This window comes from Macrobrachium nipponense, chromosome 36 (assembly GCF_015104395.2).
Source record: "Macrobrachium nipponense isolate FS-2020 chromosome 36, ASM1510439v2, whole genome shotgun sequence".
Lineage (NCBI taxonomy): Eukaryota > Metazoa > Arthropoda > Malacostraca > Decapoda > Palaemonidae > Macrobrachium > Macrobrachium nipponense.
The window spans coordinates 26,761,003-26,778,711 of NC_087220.1; positions in this window are offsets into that span (position 1 = coordinate 26,761,003).

Genomic DNA, 17,709 nt, shown 5'->3' on the forward strand with positions numbered 1-17,709 from the left:
TTTTTTTTTTTTTTTTTTCAGACTAAGGAACTCCCACTGAATTATACTTCTCTAACATAAAATAATTTCCTTTTCTGTATCTGTTGATATAGCGTTACAAAGTTTCTTGTCTGCCTCCCATATTCCGGTCTATATGGTCGCATAATGATTTACCTTCGATAACATGAACCGTAATTACAATCTTTTAATTGCCTCTTGTCCCTCAGGGGGTACGAAGTTCGAGATTAAAAGGACTGAAGTCCTTTTCGGAACTTCAGGTGCTCAGTGATTATCATGTTGGATATATGACATGATGCTGCTAATTCTAATTAGTGCTCCCTTGATGAAGGGCTTCATGATCTTCAAAAGAGATTTTTCGTGTAGTCGAAATCACGATTTTATCTGATTTTCCCTCTATACGTCCACTTATTATTATTATTATTATTGTATGCTGGAAGTAAACCCTCTTTTAAACATGTTTTATTAAAAGTAATTGCTGCCTCAGCTGCATTAATTTTATACAGGTTCTTCTGTATTTTTCTAATAATTGCTTTCTCATTGTTGCTTAAACTGGTGAGCAACGCACCGAAGGTTGACATATCTCAATTAGGTAGAACGATTGGATTTTATTGGTAAAAATTCCAGTCGGGGTAGTCATATTTTCGGGTATATCCCGTAGAGTTTACTACAGATAGAATTGATGTTAAATTCTATTTCTTTTCTATTCTTTCTATTCCTTTCCGGACGTTTCGTCTGAATAAACCTCAGACATCCTCTTGGGCGGAGGTGTGTGAAGGACTGAAGTGAGAAGGTGAGTCCAGCTGCTTATATTGCGGTGGCGCAGCGGGGGGCTTCGTGCCGCTGCCTTTTCATTAGCTCGTGGGAGGGGAGCTTCTTTTTCATTGGCTGCCTGGCTGCGGGCTCAAGCCAGCTCCCGATCGCATGCTCAGCAGGCGCACCGATCTTCTCAGCTGCATATCATCACGCCGGGCTTCGTTTTGATTGGGTAAAGGCCGCGTGACGTCGCTGCTGGTATTATTCATCGTACTAATGTCACTGCTGGTATTATCCATCGTATTAATGTCGTCTTGGATTGGGGCGTTTTCGGGCAGCGATATGGTGATGTTTGCCGTTATTGGAGTGTTTCTTCGGGTGCAGGTCGGGAGCAAAAAGGCCTCCTGTGTCGTGTTCATGGAGGGCTTTTGTTCCTGGATGAGTAACGCCTCCAGGAGGCGTTACTCATCCAGTCGAGGGTCGGGTGCTCTCCCTATTATCCTGGTGTTACGGATGATAAAGTCGCGGGAGATTGTGTCTCTGTAGTAAACTCTACGGGATATACCCGAAAATTTTACTACCCCGACTGGAATTTTTACCAATAAAATCCAATCGTTCTACCTAATTGAGATATGTCAACCTTCGGTGCGTTGCTCACCAGTTTAAGCAACAATGAGAAAGCAATAATTAGAAAAATAGAGAAGAACCTGTATAAAATTAATGCAGCTGAGGCAGCAATTACTTTTAATAAAACATATTATTATTATTATTATTATCATTATTATTATTATTATTATTATTATTATTATTATTTATTATTATTATTATTTATTTTTTTTTAACTCTATCACAGTCCTCCAATTCGACTGGGGGGTATTTATAGTGTGGCGTTTCGGGTTGCATCCTGCCTCCTTAGGAGTCCATCACTTTTCTTACTATGTGCGCCGTTTCTAAGATCACACTCTTCTACATAAGTCCTGGAGCTTCTTCAGCCTCTAGTTTTTCTAGATTCCTTTTCAGGGATCTTGGGATTGTGCCTAGTGCTCCTATGATTATGGGTACGATTTCCACTAGCATATCCCATATCCTTCTTATTTATATTTTCCATTTTTTCTCTCTCTTTCTCTTCAGCTCTAGTGTCCCATGGTATTGCGACATCAATGAGTGATACTTTCTTCTTGATTTTGTCAATCAGCGTCACGTCTGGTCTAGTTGCACATATCACCCTATCTGTTCTGATACCATAGTCCCAGAGGATCTTTGCCTGATCGTTTTCTACCACTCCTTCAGGTTGGTGTTCGTACCACTTATTACTGCAAGGTAGTTGAGGTTTCTTGCACAGGCTCCAGTTGAGGGTTTTTGCCACTTAATCATGCCTCTTTTTGTACTGGTTCTGTGCAAGTGCCGGACATTCGCTTGCTATGTGGTTTATGGTTTCATTTTTCGTATTGCACTTCCTGCATATGGGAGAGATGTTATTTCCGTCTACCGTTCTTTGGACATATCTGGTTCTTAGGGCCTGATCTTGTGCCGCTGTTATCATTCCTTCAGTTTCCTTCTTTAGCTCTCCCCTCTGCAGCCATTGCCACGTGTCATCGCTGGCTAGTTCTTTAGTCCGTCTCATGTATTGTCCGTGCATTGGTTTGTTGTGCCAGTCCTCTGTTCTGTTTGTCATTCTTCTGTCTCTGTATATTTCTGGGTCTTCGTCTATTTTTATTAGTCCTTCTTCCCATGTACTCTTAAGCCACTCGTCTTCACTGGTTTTAAGATATTGCCCCAGTGCTCTGTTCTCGATGTTGACGAAGTCCTATATGCTTAGTAGTCCTCTCCCTCCTTCCTTTCGTGTTATGTATATTCTGTTCGTATTTGCTCTTGTGTGTAGTGCTTTGTGTATTGTCATATGTTTCCTGGTTTTCTGATCTATGCTGCGGAGTTCTGCCTTCGTCCATTCCACTATTCCTGTGTTGTATCTGATTACTGGCACTGCCCATGTGTTTATGGCTTTTATCATATTTCCGGCGTTGAGTTTTGACCATAGTATCGCCTTGAGTCTCTGCATATATTCTTTCCTGATCGTGTCCTTCATCTCTACGTATTTTATATCCCCTCCTTCCATTATTCCCAGGTATTTGTATCCAGTCTCATCTATGTGTTTGATGTTGCTCCCATCTGGTACCTTTATCCCTTCAGTTCTTGTTACTTTGCCCTTTTGTATGTTGACTAAGGAGCATTTTTCTATTCCAAACTCCATCCTGATGTCCCCAGATACAATCCTTACAGTCTGGATTAGGGTATCTATTTCCTTGATGCTCTTACCATACAGCTTGATGTCGTCCATGAACATCAGATGGTTAATTCTGTTACCTCTTTTCTTGAGTTGGTACCTGGCATCCATCTTTTGTAGTACTTTTGTCATGGGAATCATGGCTACTACGAAGAGTAGTGGGGACAGTGAGTCTCCCTGGAAGATCCCTCTCCTGATATTAACCTCTGCTAGTCTTATTCCAGAGCTTGTAAGTATTGTATTCCAGTTGCGCACTGTATTTTTGAGGAAGCTGATGGTGTTTTCCTCTGCCCCATATATTTCAAGGCATTCTATTAGCCATGTGTGTGGTATCATGTCGAAGGCTTTCTTATAGTCTATCCATGCCATGCTTAGGTTGGTTTTCCTTCTCCTACTGTTCTTCATTACCATTTTGTCTATCAGGAGCTGGTCTTGCGTGTCCCTACACTTCCTTCTGCAGCCTTTCTGTTGGTGGGGGATGGTGTTTGTATTTGTAGGCAGGTGATAGGCCTGTAGTTACTGGCTATATTTCCCTTACCCTTGTCTTTTTGTACTAAGGATATCCTTCCTGTGGTCATCCATTTGGGTGCATGGTGATTTGAGATACAATGCTGGAGTTGTTCTACTATTCGTGGGTGTAGGGCCTTGAAGTTTTTGAGCCAGTATCCATGGACTTCATCTGAATCTGGGGCTTTTAGTTTGGCCTTTTCTTTAGTTGGTGTCTGACTGTGTCTGTCGTGATCTCTGTGAATCTTTGTTTTATTCTCCATGTTTCTTCTTCCTTGACTTCCTGGAGCCATGTTGCATGTTTGTTGTGTGATACCGGATTGCTCTATATGTTTTCCCAGAGTCTCTTACTTGGTTCGGCTTCAGGAATTTCTTGGTGGTTGTCTTCCCCTCTTAATTGGCTGTATAGTCTTTTCTGGTTAGTTCCGAATAGTTTGTTCTGTTGGTATCCCTTATTCCTGTTCATGTACTGTTTGATCTTATGTGCTTTGGCCTTAAGCCTCTGTTTTACATCTTCTATTGTGTTGTTTAGTCCCATCTCTTGTACTTTGTATTTCTCATTCAGTTCCTCCCTTGTTTTCTTGCTTCTTAGCCTTTTTTCTGCCATCTCTTTCTTGCTCCTGCATATGCCAAGTTATTTGTTTCTGTGATACTGGTTGTGTGTATTATGCCCATTATTTCATTGACCTCACTTGTTTTCTCCCTTAATTTCTTGGTGTTGTAGGCTTTCATGGAGGGGATCTTTGTTCTCTCTGTATCTGGCTCCATCCATTGTCTAATCTTTTCTACCCATTCCGTCCTCTCTGTTACTTCGTCGGTGTTTCTTCATGTGTCGTTGTTTGATACCTCATCATCCCTGTCGTCTTCTGTGGCATCGTCTCTCAGTTCGTCTTTGTGTAATTCGTTGTCGTGTGACATTTCCCTTTCCAGTTCTTCTCTTTCTGTTGGGGAGAGCCAGTTCTTTTTCTTTATGTTTCTTACTTGGTCTGCCAGCCTCTGTTCTTTTTGGGGGGTGTTATCCCTCTCATTTCAGATGTTGACCAATCTTCTTCTATATCCTCTCTCTGCCGGGTTGCTTCTGATGTAGCATCTCCTTATTTCCTTATTTTCTTCTCTTGTCCATTTCTTCCTTTGGTTTGCTTCTGTAGCTCCAATCTCAGGCTGTTGGTTACTGTCGTTGCGGTGGTCAGTTGCTGGATGACGACCTCCAAGTACCTTACCGTCTTCCCCTTCAATTGGGTTGAATACCTGGCTGCCGGATGAAGCTCCTCTGTTGCCAGAGGTTCCATTTACGTCGTTGTCGTTTATTCCTTCATTTCTTTCCATCATTGCTGAGTTTTGCTATTTAACCCATAGCTGGACCCTATGGGTTAAATAGCTGAGTAGACTTAGGAAATTATGGTAAAGATCCTTTCCCAAGGAATCAACGCCAAGGAGAGCGGTCACCCATCCAACGACTGACCAGCCCCATTGTTGCTTAACCTGTCGATTGACGACCTAACCCACTCTGCCACGGCGCCACATTATTATTATTATTATTATTATTATTATTATTATTATTATTATTATTATTATTATTATTATTATTATTTATTTATTTCGAAGACAGAGTTGCCTTTGCTAATTTAGAAGAAATCGCTGCTATAACCAGATAACTTTGTGATATAAGGGTCGAGGTTGGAAATATGCCACAAACTCCCAAAAAATAACATTGGTAGTGATAATACCAGTCTTAGCAATGCCTAACATTAGAGCCACATATTTTGATTCTTACGAGTCATTTGATGCATCCGGGTCTGTGGGGAATTTTACGTGTAAGGTGAGTGGACATCTTCCATTAGATTTCGTTGACGGATATCTTAAGGTGCTACTATAATATGATATCTACCATTCCTTTTCGTAAACATTTGGTGCAATAAATTGTTTTGTAACTGATACAGCAAGAAAAGATTTCATCTGAACTTAGTTTGTTCAACAAAATCTTTTTGGGATGATTTTGTCGAAAATTAACTTTCTATATAGTTTCAAAAAGTGATTGCCGTGGGTCTTATATACAATTTAGATAAATACCTCACTTCCGACAAAATAGTTTTGTTATGCAGTTTGATGGAGTAATTGCCATAGGTCTTAAGTAGGTTGTTTTTATAATACAAAGTAGTTAGAATACCTCATTTTTTAATAAATAGTTTTATATAAAGTTTAAGGAAATAATTTCCATAGGCCTTAATTGGGTTGTTTCGTAGATAGCATCGTAATTTTTGGTAGGTCGTGAATAGCTCGGTAAATATCACACTTAGTAGCACCGATCTTATTAATTGTGTTTTAGCCTAATGGGATCGAAAGCTAGAATGAATAAAAAATTTCTTTCACCTACCTCCAAATCTGGAGCTACTTTTAATATAATCAATTCTTCCCTTAATACATTATCTGAAAACTATCAATAACTTCTTGAGACATCTCGTGGTCATACAGATTGGAAACCAAACCACCGAGGCAATGTGTGTTTGTGTGTGTGTGTGTTGTTTGTGTGTGCGTGTGTGTTTTTAAGAAGTTGGTCGACATGCAAGATGATTAATAACAAAACAAAATACTTTGAAAATCTTGTAAAAATTACAGGATAAATATGATATTTTGAAGAATTTCACTCAAATTCATTAATTATTTTGCGAAATATCTTGAGAACAACCAATAAATTTATGCGTAGAGAAATACATAATTTCAAGAAACATCTATGGGAATAAATGTCTTCAGTGGACATGTTAGGGGTTATTATATTGCTTGTGCTAAATTACACTGTAATATTCTGGAACATATTTTTCCGATAAACATTTAATAGGCAGTTTGGAGAAGACAGAGAGAGAGAGAGAGAGAGAGAGAGAGAGAGAGAGAGAGAGAGAGAGAGGCACATTGAAGCTGTGTTTTTTTAAGGAGTGTGAAATAAAAGGATATTGTCATTTATTTTCTCTGATCTCCCGTAAATGACAATTAATTTGATACCTGCGGCCGCAATTCCCATTATTCCTATCCCGTATCTAAACTCACTCACTCACTCTGGTGACTCTCGGGATTAAAAAATAAAATAAAATAAAATATAACAAAAGGGTGCGCATATCAAGTGTTTGTTATGAGACAGTTATGTGAATAGTTTGAAAATAATGAGACGGAAGCTGTAAGTAAGTTACACAAACTTTGGGAAAGTCTATGACGGATATGAAGTGTGAAGTTTGTAGGAATAAATGGGATAGAAGATGAGTTGGTGACAGTAAATTAAATAGTTTGCTATAAAATAAAATAAAAGTTTCTTTTAATATATAATCACGCCAGTGGTTGGTATAGTGCAAGGAGGATCTTATGTCTATATGACTGTTCAATATCTCCATGGACTGAGGAATGTAAGAAGTCAGAGAAAGGACATCATATTCAGATGAAAAATTATGGTATAATAAAAGGAAACCATGAAACTTTCAAAACCTTTCTTACCAGATTTGCAAGTTTAGTTAATCAGGGTAAAAGGAAACCATAAGAATGAGGTAATAGAAGTTAATGTGGAAAAAGGAAGCAGTTGATTCATATATGGATTTGAGAGTAAATACAATGGATAATGGCGATTATATGTCCATCAAAGTCAGGATGGAAATGTATGCAAGAATGTTTCTTGCATTGGATATGTAACAGAGAGAGAACTGGGAGGATAACAAAATGGATGTGCCTCCCGAACGGTTTCATCTTATAGGAATTCTAAGGAGAAAGCACAAAAAAAAAAAGACTTACAAAGTACGGTACTTAAGAAAACATGAATATATCATCATGCTTGTGTAACCAGTGTTAGTAAATTAGTCTAGAGCCTAACTTGCTCATTAAAAATATGAATGCAAAACAAAGAAGAAAAGTGTTCAAGGGAAGTACCTATCCCTAAATAATAAAATATTTGGGCATATAAATTCAGAGGTAGGGTGAAATACATTTCACAATATCTATAAATCACCATTAAAACACAAACACAAATATTACACCTGACATACCCACCACCTAGCGAAAAGCCCCAAAACTACCTCTGAGGTCATAAAGGAGTGCACAGATGGAGGAATGACCTTAGAATTATTTCTTATAATGTTTTCTGTGTTTTATTACTGTGAGAAATTTCAGTTATTCCCCTATGTTGAGTTAGCAGTATCGCGTTCACCCGCTTTGCTTTATCTTAACTCGTTCATTATTGTTACTTAAGATGCTGTGAGAGGTCCATTTGTGCTTTGTCTCTGTTTCTTTTCTGTTTGAGATAACCCATTATGATTAGCTTTCGGTAACGTAATTTATTTGAGAAGTAAAATAAATATGGGCAATCGTGTATCAATTCCCTCAGTGTTAAATAACAAAACTTTTCCTTTAAGAGCCATTGGCCCTTTTAAGTGATCTATAAGGTAAGAACAATAATGAATAGATCGGGAGCTCGGTACTTGGCTTCTCCTTGCCCCGAACCCTGATCACTTGTGCCACATTTTTTTTTATAAACCCTCCACTTGTTACAGATGTGCCATCTTGTACCACTGTGGACGTTGGATTCTCTCCCTGTGTACTCTGGGACCCCCCTTTTTTTTGTCCTCAAATCATCTTCACTTGTCTGGTCAAGCCCGGCCACATATTCATCTGATCTACAATCAAACCTGAATAATTAATTGTTGAATTATCGGACATTAACGCCCCTGTCACCCTTCAGGCGTTACTTAATCTCTTCAACTAATCTATTGTGCAAATACACTTCATTAAGCTAACCTTAAAGTTTTATATAATCTCTCCTTACTCTGAAGTTGGCCTTCAGCCGTGGAGTTTTCATTTAAGGTCTAGTTCGTTTCCAAGGCATTTTTGATGAGTTCCAGTAAGTAACTACATCTGTTGTTCAGTACTAGAGAACTAGAACCTTAATAATTACATAACTTCGAGTTTGTGGCGCTTATTCAGAAGTGTAACGCTATCCCCCCGCCAATTTGCTTGATTCCATCAGATGTTGGTTCCCATTTGCAGCTGGGTGGACTTACGAGCGATAGTCTTTGAGCAAACTTGGTCCCAGCAGTCATTATCCGATCACCTTTGGAGGCGCAGCCTCCTAAACATTTGCAGAAAGTTCATGCAATTTACTCTTGGGAGGGACATAGGAACCAACCTGGAGTAGGTAGACCTCTAGCTCACTAGGTGTCTGGCTTACGCTCTCAAAAGAAAGAACTCAACCTTAGATCAAAGTATATTTTAATAATTTATGTTATAGCCACCTATAAAAAAAGAAAAAAAAAGAATAACATATTAAATTATATTGTTTAAAATGTATCCAGTAAATGTGTATTGTGGATGATTAATTTCGAGAATTAGTAATACCAAATTATGTTGCAGTTAGTAAATACGCTTAAAATCCTATCCAAGGTATAGGCTCCAAGAGACCCGAATGGTTAGTTTCTTGCCGTAGCAGTTCTAACAAGTGATTAGAGGACTGGTAAGTATTCACGATTTTTCTCTTTTAACAAATTATAATCACAGTACTTAATTCATAATTTAAGCGAGTATTGGATTAGTGACTTGACGTTATAATGTCATTCCAACTTTCTTTACCTTCATTATCTGAATTATTAATGTAATAGCTATCCGCTAGTAACGATGCTTGGCTGAGCATACAGGATGGCCTTCAGAGTTTTAATGAACGAATTAAATGGGAACGCTTTACCCCAAACTTGAAAAGAAAATTTATTTGTTACAAGATTATTAAAAGAAAACTGGAAATATTCACAAATCATAAAAAATAAAGTTCTGATCCCTGAATTACAGAAAAGTCTCAGTCAAAAAGCAAAATAAATAAATAAAAAATATAAATAAATAAATAAAGAAATAAATAAATAAATAGGTAAACAAACAAATAAATAAATAAATAGATATACAAATTAAATAAATAAATAAATATTAATAAATAAATAAATAAATAAATAAATAAATAAATAAATAAATATGAAAAAAAAATGTAGATATAAACTATTTTTTCCCCATCTAAATACACCTGTCATCTTCTGTCGTCACGAATGATATTGCAAATTGATGACGAAAAACACCTTCGTTTCCGATTAATGTTGGCAATAAAACTGGGAAATAGACTCGTCGTTTTGTAGTGCAAATAATATTACACGATTTGCAAATCTGCTTGAAAGGATTTTCTTTTCGGTCGCTATGAATTTATGTTCCCCATTACTATTCTACGAAGACTTGAATTTCGCCTTTTATTTCTTCCTTGCTTGACTAATCGGATTAGCATCCCTTTGCATTTTGAGTAAGAATTCAGAGAGAGAGAGAGAGAGAAGAGAGAGAGAGAGAGAGAGAATGGCTTCCATAAAATTGTCGGGAGATTTACCTAACAGAAGCTCTCACCTTTTGCTGGTACATTTTTTATGAAGTAACGAACACTCAACACCTGATGTTTTCTTTTGCCTCACTCTCTCTCCACCCTAGCTGGAATCAACAACGGTCCACGAACGACTGGCTAGCAAGGGCATTTTAGACTTTACGGAAAGCATATAGACCGATCCTCATCATCCGGTTCGAGAACTGGAGAGAGAGAGAGAGAGAGAGAGAGAGAGAGAGAGAGAGAGAGAGAGAGAGAGAGAGAGAGAGAGATAATATTTTACCACTTATGAGACCGTTTTGACAGGCCCATGAAATATATAAACACCAACGCACATACAAACAGTCTTTCATTCTTCTTTTCCCATTCCACTTCTCAGGCATTCTTAATGACGCGATTCTTGAAGTAAGTGTTTGAAAACGTAAACGCAGGTGATGGTAGAGAAATTTAGAAATAATGGTGAGCGATGTCTGGTACCTTGTTAAAATTCAGTTGTCAGAAGCTTTGCTGATTTTGGGGATAAGATTTAAGAGGTCTGAAAGATGATCTTCAGTAAGTGGTTCTTCTATTCTCGAATTGAATAAAACCATTTCAAGGTGAATTTCGATGACGGAGGATCGTTTTCTGAAGTCAGTTTAAAAAAAAAAAAAAAAATGAACTCTCTTACGTGATACATTCGATTCTTTTTAATAAAATACTTTTATTCTTAAGTAATTTATTACATCTTTCCTTTTAATAGTTTAAGTGAGAAACAAACCGATATGGTTCACATTTTGCTGGCTTGCATGTGAATGCTAACTTTTCCTTTGTGGTACTAAATAATGATATTAATATCACACAAATGTATACTGGACTAAAAAATAACACCAGTAAAGAATTCATCTCAAAATTTAAATGACAATATTTCTACTAAATCTTTCATAAATAGCTATTTCCTTAATAAACTGAACTTATAAACATTACATAATAGGGAAGAGTAAAATAACAATGGTTTTCATATTCAATTGCTGTCAAAACATTAGTATGACAAAGTACGCATCTTTTAAAATCATAATATCACAAACACGGAATATGTATTTTGTTTACCTAGATTTTGGGCTTTTGAGGGAAAAACCAGCCCCCTATTCAGATCAATTCCCACTGGCTCTTGAAAAAATAATAAAATTAGTTGAATTATTTGTATCTAATGACGTACTTTCATTCGGGGTCATTCTAAAGGCAAAAATTCGGGTGTAACATGGGTAGCCCTTTTTGAGTCCTGTTTTAGCCAATCTTTTCATGGAATACTTTGAAACTATAATAATATATGCAATAAAACTAAAACACATGTAATGAGATATGTAGATGATATTCTAATATTTTGGGATAATAGGTGGGGTAAATTCTACGAATTCCTTTCAAAATTAAATGCATTAGTGCCCAGCTTCAAATTTTAAGTTAAATAGGAAAAAGACAACAAAATTCCTTTTCTTGATACTTTGATAATTAGAGACAAGATAGAATACAAATTTACCATATACATAAAACCAACATTCTCACTTTCATACATTACCTAATTTAGTTATCATGACATTTCCATCAAGATAGGCGTAGCCAGCAACCTATTCTTAAGAGCCCTACGAAATTGTTCCCCAGATTTTCTGGAAAAGGAATTTGAACTACTTCGTAAGCAGCTTTCGTCTTTAAGGTATCCTGGCCATATAACTGAGAGACTCATAAAGCAAACTTAATTTTCTACCGACCCCTTCAAGACAAGACCAGATAGAAACCCAACAATTAAATGAATATCCACACCTGAACAGGACGTTGACACAGACTCTCAGAAAATCTAACCTTTTGGCCTTTACCTTCCCAAATACCCTAGACAAATCCCTGATTAACGTCCAACAAAAGCCAGTCCCCAAAGACATGGATATACTAAATCCCATGCCTGTACTGTGACCAATCTTACATCGGCTTTACAGGAAAATCACTTCCCCAGAGATTAACACAACATAAACGGTTAGTTATGTATGAACAACATATCTCAGATATTTCAACCATATGAATAACCATAACAACAGAATAAACTGGAATTTGTCGCATTTAATTTATAGCAGCAAATGTCTGTATAGGAGCTATATGATAAAGTCGGCTTTGAATTAAACAACGACAGTTAATGAACATCTCAAAGGGAACCTGGGATTAGGATATCATAGATAAATTCCTCCTTCAACCAAAGATTAAAAAATATGATCAACCCGGATGACATTTCTGAAACTTTTCCATAACCATTCTCATTCATTACTTACCTAAATAGACAGCTCCTTTTATTAGATGGAACTCTGTTGTAAAAGAAAATTTTTAATTGTCATTTATATATATATATATATATATATATATATATATATATATATATATATATATATATATATATATATATATATATATATATATATATATATATATATATATAATATATCTTCATACTTTTTCCTTTTTCTACATACGCGCCCAGTTGCACTCCTGCTCCACCCGCTAATTCCAGGAGAGCTTAGCCTGAAATGTGTTGTCACGCGATTTATCAAGTGAATAAGGACAAAGCATTAAGGCAGTTTCGCAATATTAGTTACAGAAGGCGTCGTCGCACAATCTGTGTAATAACAACTGAAATATATTGGAATCAGCTTTCTCTTAACCGGGGTCCTTGCAGATGTTGTGACAATTTTATCATCAATTTTACTTTCACTTATTTTGGGGATGATATTTTAGAACTGGAAACAATATTACCTATATGTAGGCGATGCTCTAATGATACTCCAAGTAATATTTCCATAAAGAAAATATAAATAATCAAAATTATTTTACGTTTGTTCATATCAGTTAAAAAAAATATTGTCTGGATAGTGATTTTGTAAGGGAATAATATATATACATAAGTATATGAACCTTACTTATAATGTAAACGAGATCAGAATAAATGTAAATATTTGGTAATTGTAGCTTTCCTTACTCTGAAAAGAAGATATAAATGGTCTAAAATGTTCTTAATCTCTCTCTCTCTCTCTCTCTCTCTCTCTCTCTCTCTCTCTCTCTCTCTCTTTCCGCATTCATCCTCCAATCTCAGTAGCAGATAAGGAATTACGATGAAAGTATTTGTGAAGGCCATCATTGCCGAATATCTGTCTGGAAAGGAGTGGGCACATGCATGAATTGAGAAAGAGAGAGAGAGAGAGAGGGTGGGGGGGGGGTTTCTATAGCTCCTAATTACCTATTGGTGCCGGAATGTGAAAAGTATATTTGATATTGAAGTTTTGTAAATAGCATGCAGTTAATTCAATCGCAATATGAAGGAAGATGAAGTGAAGGTGAAAAAAGGTTTTTTCTTTGGAAATTAGTTTTTAAGATTATAAAGAATATGTATAATGAAAATAAACTAAAATTTAAATAAAGAAAAATAATTAAGTAAAATAAAATTAGATAAAAACCAATAAAATTATTTTAAAATTTTATATCTGTAACTAAGCTGAAAACTCAATGGGTAAGTTTATCTCTGTTAAAATGGTGACGATCTACTTATCTGGGTGACTCAATAAAAACTCAATAGAACAGACGCGGTAACGTTTGATCATAACTGAAGAACAGAGTACAGGAACTCTTCTTTGTTAAAAATTTATTCTGTATTTCATTCAGTGTATGTTGCATATATTACTTGAAATCAAATAATGTTCAATGCAATACACTGAAACCTCCTCAGTCATAGTGAACGCTGCACCACTGAAATGATTTAACTTTGGATAAAGATAGTCCATTACCTTCGTTTAAAACATTACCAACATGATAAATCAGGGAAAAAATAAAAAATAAACTCGTCTTCATCAGATACAGGAGAATTTTTTCTTAGCTCCCGCAGGGTATATTTTCATGAAAATTCTGCTCCTACTGAATGTTCGATAAGCAAAATGTAAGAAAATAGCAAAAATTCTACAGAACAGCTATTTTCTTTTTTTGTTTTTTCTGAAACGAAATGAGTAAACCATCAAGGATATATCCATTACATATTACAGACGAAAATAGTAAAAAAAAGTTACGATGATCAAAAGTACTTGTTAGTTATTTATGGAGCTAAATCTTTGTAGGTATAAATGTATCTAAAAATGGTGAAGAAATTATGAAGTTGCGAGGCCTGTGGTCATTACAATTATATATACGTATCTCGTAAAAAGAGGTAGGCCAGCAGAGTCTATAAATGTTACAATAAATTCGCATTAATTACAGAAAGGAAAACGTTCCATTGCATAGTACCCTTTGCTATATAGTAGTATATGAATTCCATAACTATTTCGACGAAGATTTATCACTTCACTAACCAAAATATATATCAGTGAGACTGTAGAGGGATTGTGTATGAATTCCAGTGACATTAAAAGAAACATTCGCATAGGGTCTTTTTAATTCAATCAATTTGCTATTGAACATCATAATACCATTCAGTTGCTGCCTTGAAGCATTTCGGTGGTCTTTTCACTTATTATTCCATTCTTATGTCCTTGTTCCCAGAAAGATAGTTCCTCACAAAAGATACCTCATTCTCCCTTCGCCTCTTTTCTCATTCCTTTGCTGTCGTTCACATGACAAAGTGCTTTCAAGATCGTTGGAATTTCCTAGCAAAGAACTCACACTGCCCTAGCAGGAGGATTCCCACAATTCTCTTATGAGTGAATTCCAGATACAACGAATCATTAGAATTCTCTCTGTCGGCAAAAGTCGGCCCTGCCACGTTCACATCGCTTTCAGATCAACAAGATTCTAGGAATTAAGTGTCACTCTTATTCTTTTTCCTGGAAATATATTCTGCAGTTTCCGACGTCGCATTTTTATAATCCTTGTAAATTCAGGAATCTATTTTATTAAATAAGTGCTATATTCTTATTAAAAATTTTAAGCCCTCATGTTGAATGAAATCTATGTAAAAGAGATACACAACATTAATTGCCCATGTAGCATAAGCATCTCTAAAAATTATCGATACAAACGTTTCAGCGGCATTCCATATTAAAGGTAAGTAATCGTTAACATATTAATCACTGAACTTGTCCTTGAGCTTAAATGCTTAGTTTGTTGAAAACCAAAAATTATGGCTAAAGTAAAAGATTGTTTTAGCACTTTACCCAGTCCCCATAGAAACATGAGAAAAAAAATCGTTTCTTTACCTAAGACAAATGTGTTTAAATAGTATCATTTTTATTTCTTTTATGTGACAAATGATCATTTAGATATAGTAAGTTTATGGCCAGAACTCATACTTAGGCTAACGAGTGACGGTTACAAAACGGACAATTCAAACTTCAGCTGCACTTCCGTCATGAAGGAAACGCGCGAGTTTTGCTCCGACTCGTTGCTGTCAACCAAATTAGAGGCGTTGAACAGTATAGAAATGTGGACTCATGACATAAATTGAGAATGAGAAAAGGTGGAGAATGTGCAACACTTTCTTTCATAAGTTACGACAGCGTCCAGACATGTTTTTTTAATATTGTCGGATGCCGCCGAAAACCTTTGACTTAATTCACGAATATCAATTACAGAAGATCAGTATCAACGTAAGAAACTTGTAGTAACTCTGAGGGAAGGATTACTGATTTCGAAATTTGTAAAGTTGTACTTTATTTTATCTAATACAGAAATTAAGATACGTAGATTGTGTGTGTTTGTGTGTGCTTGTGTGTGTAAACTGAACACTTTGATACAGTAACTTCTGAAACAAAGGTATTTACATAAATGTATCCATTAGAATATAATAAAAAAAATTACATGAATTCTTTATCATAACCACAACTCATCACATATTTTAGGGCTGTTGCCTTGTATAATAAGGCGCCCTATGAGGTAATGTTAGACTTGCGATAATCTTACGCTAAGTCGGTTGGTATTGCACTTCCATATTCAATGGAGTGTCTTGGGGTTTGTAGATCACTTACGAAGTCGGTATTATCTTCTTTGGTTATGAAGACGATGTGTTAAACTCACGAAGTACAAAAAATACTTATATTCTCTGATTATTACATGGTGAAGATCAGTAGGATTGTACAAGTCTTCTAATGACGATAGCTTGATCGCTTCTGCCAATGATGATGGCTAATTCTATTCTCTCTACATGATAAAGCTTAGGTAAAGAGGTACAGGTCTTCTAATGACGATAGCTAACTCTATTCTGCTCTACTACCATCTCGGTTACCAGTCATAAGGAACAGACAGTAGTTCGAACATATGAAACATACATACAGATGACACAGTTACATACGAACACACAAATCAAATGAGACACGCTACAGATCACGTAGGCCGTTTGAATTATAGGTCGCGGTAGTTGTCTCAAGCAGGGAGCTTGGACTAGAGTTTATAAACAAATGAATGACTACAGGTGACGGCATGTTATCTTAGCCTACTTTTATTGTATACGTCATCTTTAGCGTCTCTAGTCTGATAACATTCCTGCAAGCAATCTGGTTGACCTCTTTAGTTTTAGTCTTTTATATATATGGACTAACATTCCATATTTTTATTATGTAAACACTCACATTAGCTCGGTCAGCTAACCAAAACCAACTACTGAATATTACTCAAACTTCACTTGCATTTGACTTTATAAGGAGTGTGCTAGACACTATGTGAATTATATATATATATATATATATATATATATATATATATATATATATATATATATATATATATATATATATATATATATATATATATATATATATATATATATATATATATTATATATATTTATATATATATATATATATATATATATATATATAAGTCAAAAATTCATCTGTACATGAATTGATTCAAGTATAAAATATAAAACAATGATATTGGTAAAATAATAGTTATCACGTGGGATATATAATGATACAGTTTTTCACTTCATCTCATTAAGATACATATGCTACAGAAAATTCTAATGTACTCTGACAATTGCATAGAATGAAGATTAACATGATAAAAATCATATTTTAAACTGATAAAAAATTTCATATATGAATTGATAAAATTAATGTTTTATGCTGATTGATTCGTTGATTTTTTATGCTAAATGTTTAGATATCTGATTCATTAATCCATATACTAACTCATATTAACTAACTGAGATTTATTGGAAGATAAAAGGTAACAGATTGATTATAGGCTACCTGATTTGTTTATACATATGTATATGGATTCATATATTATGATTAATATATGTTTCACTTTAATGATTCCTATTGCGTACACGCAAAGATATATTTCGATTCCATTATTTATGATCATTTATATATAGATTCCTAGTGCGTACACGCAAAAAATATATTTCGATTCTGTTATTTATGATCATTTATATATATATAGGATACATGACCGAGGTTATACTACTTCACATTTAACTAGCTTTCGAACAACTTTTCGTCCATTACACAGTTCCAGACAACCACCTATAGCCAAATGAAACGGCCAATTTCGATGGGGAAAATTTGCCTGGGCAGGTCCAACGTTCTATTTTGCGCTCATACTTATTCTCTGCATCCTAAGCTACACAGATTACGTTCGCGATGAATAAAATCATCCCCAGCACGAGTCCTTCACCAGCAAAGTAGAGTTTGAATATCCTTCGGGTCGTAATTTGTCAGAAGTAGGTCCCTTTTGTAGTCGATTTTCCGACAGCCGCCGGAGCATTCCGCATTAAAACGAGATTAAACGACGGGATACGGTGTCGGTCGAAAGAAGTCCATGATGGTGCTTATTCCCTTCACATTGTAGG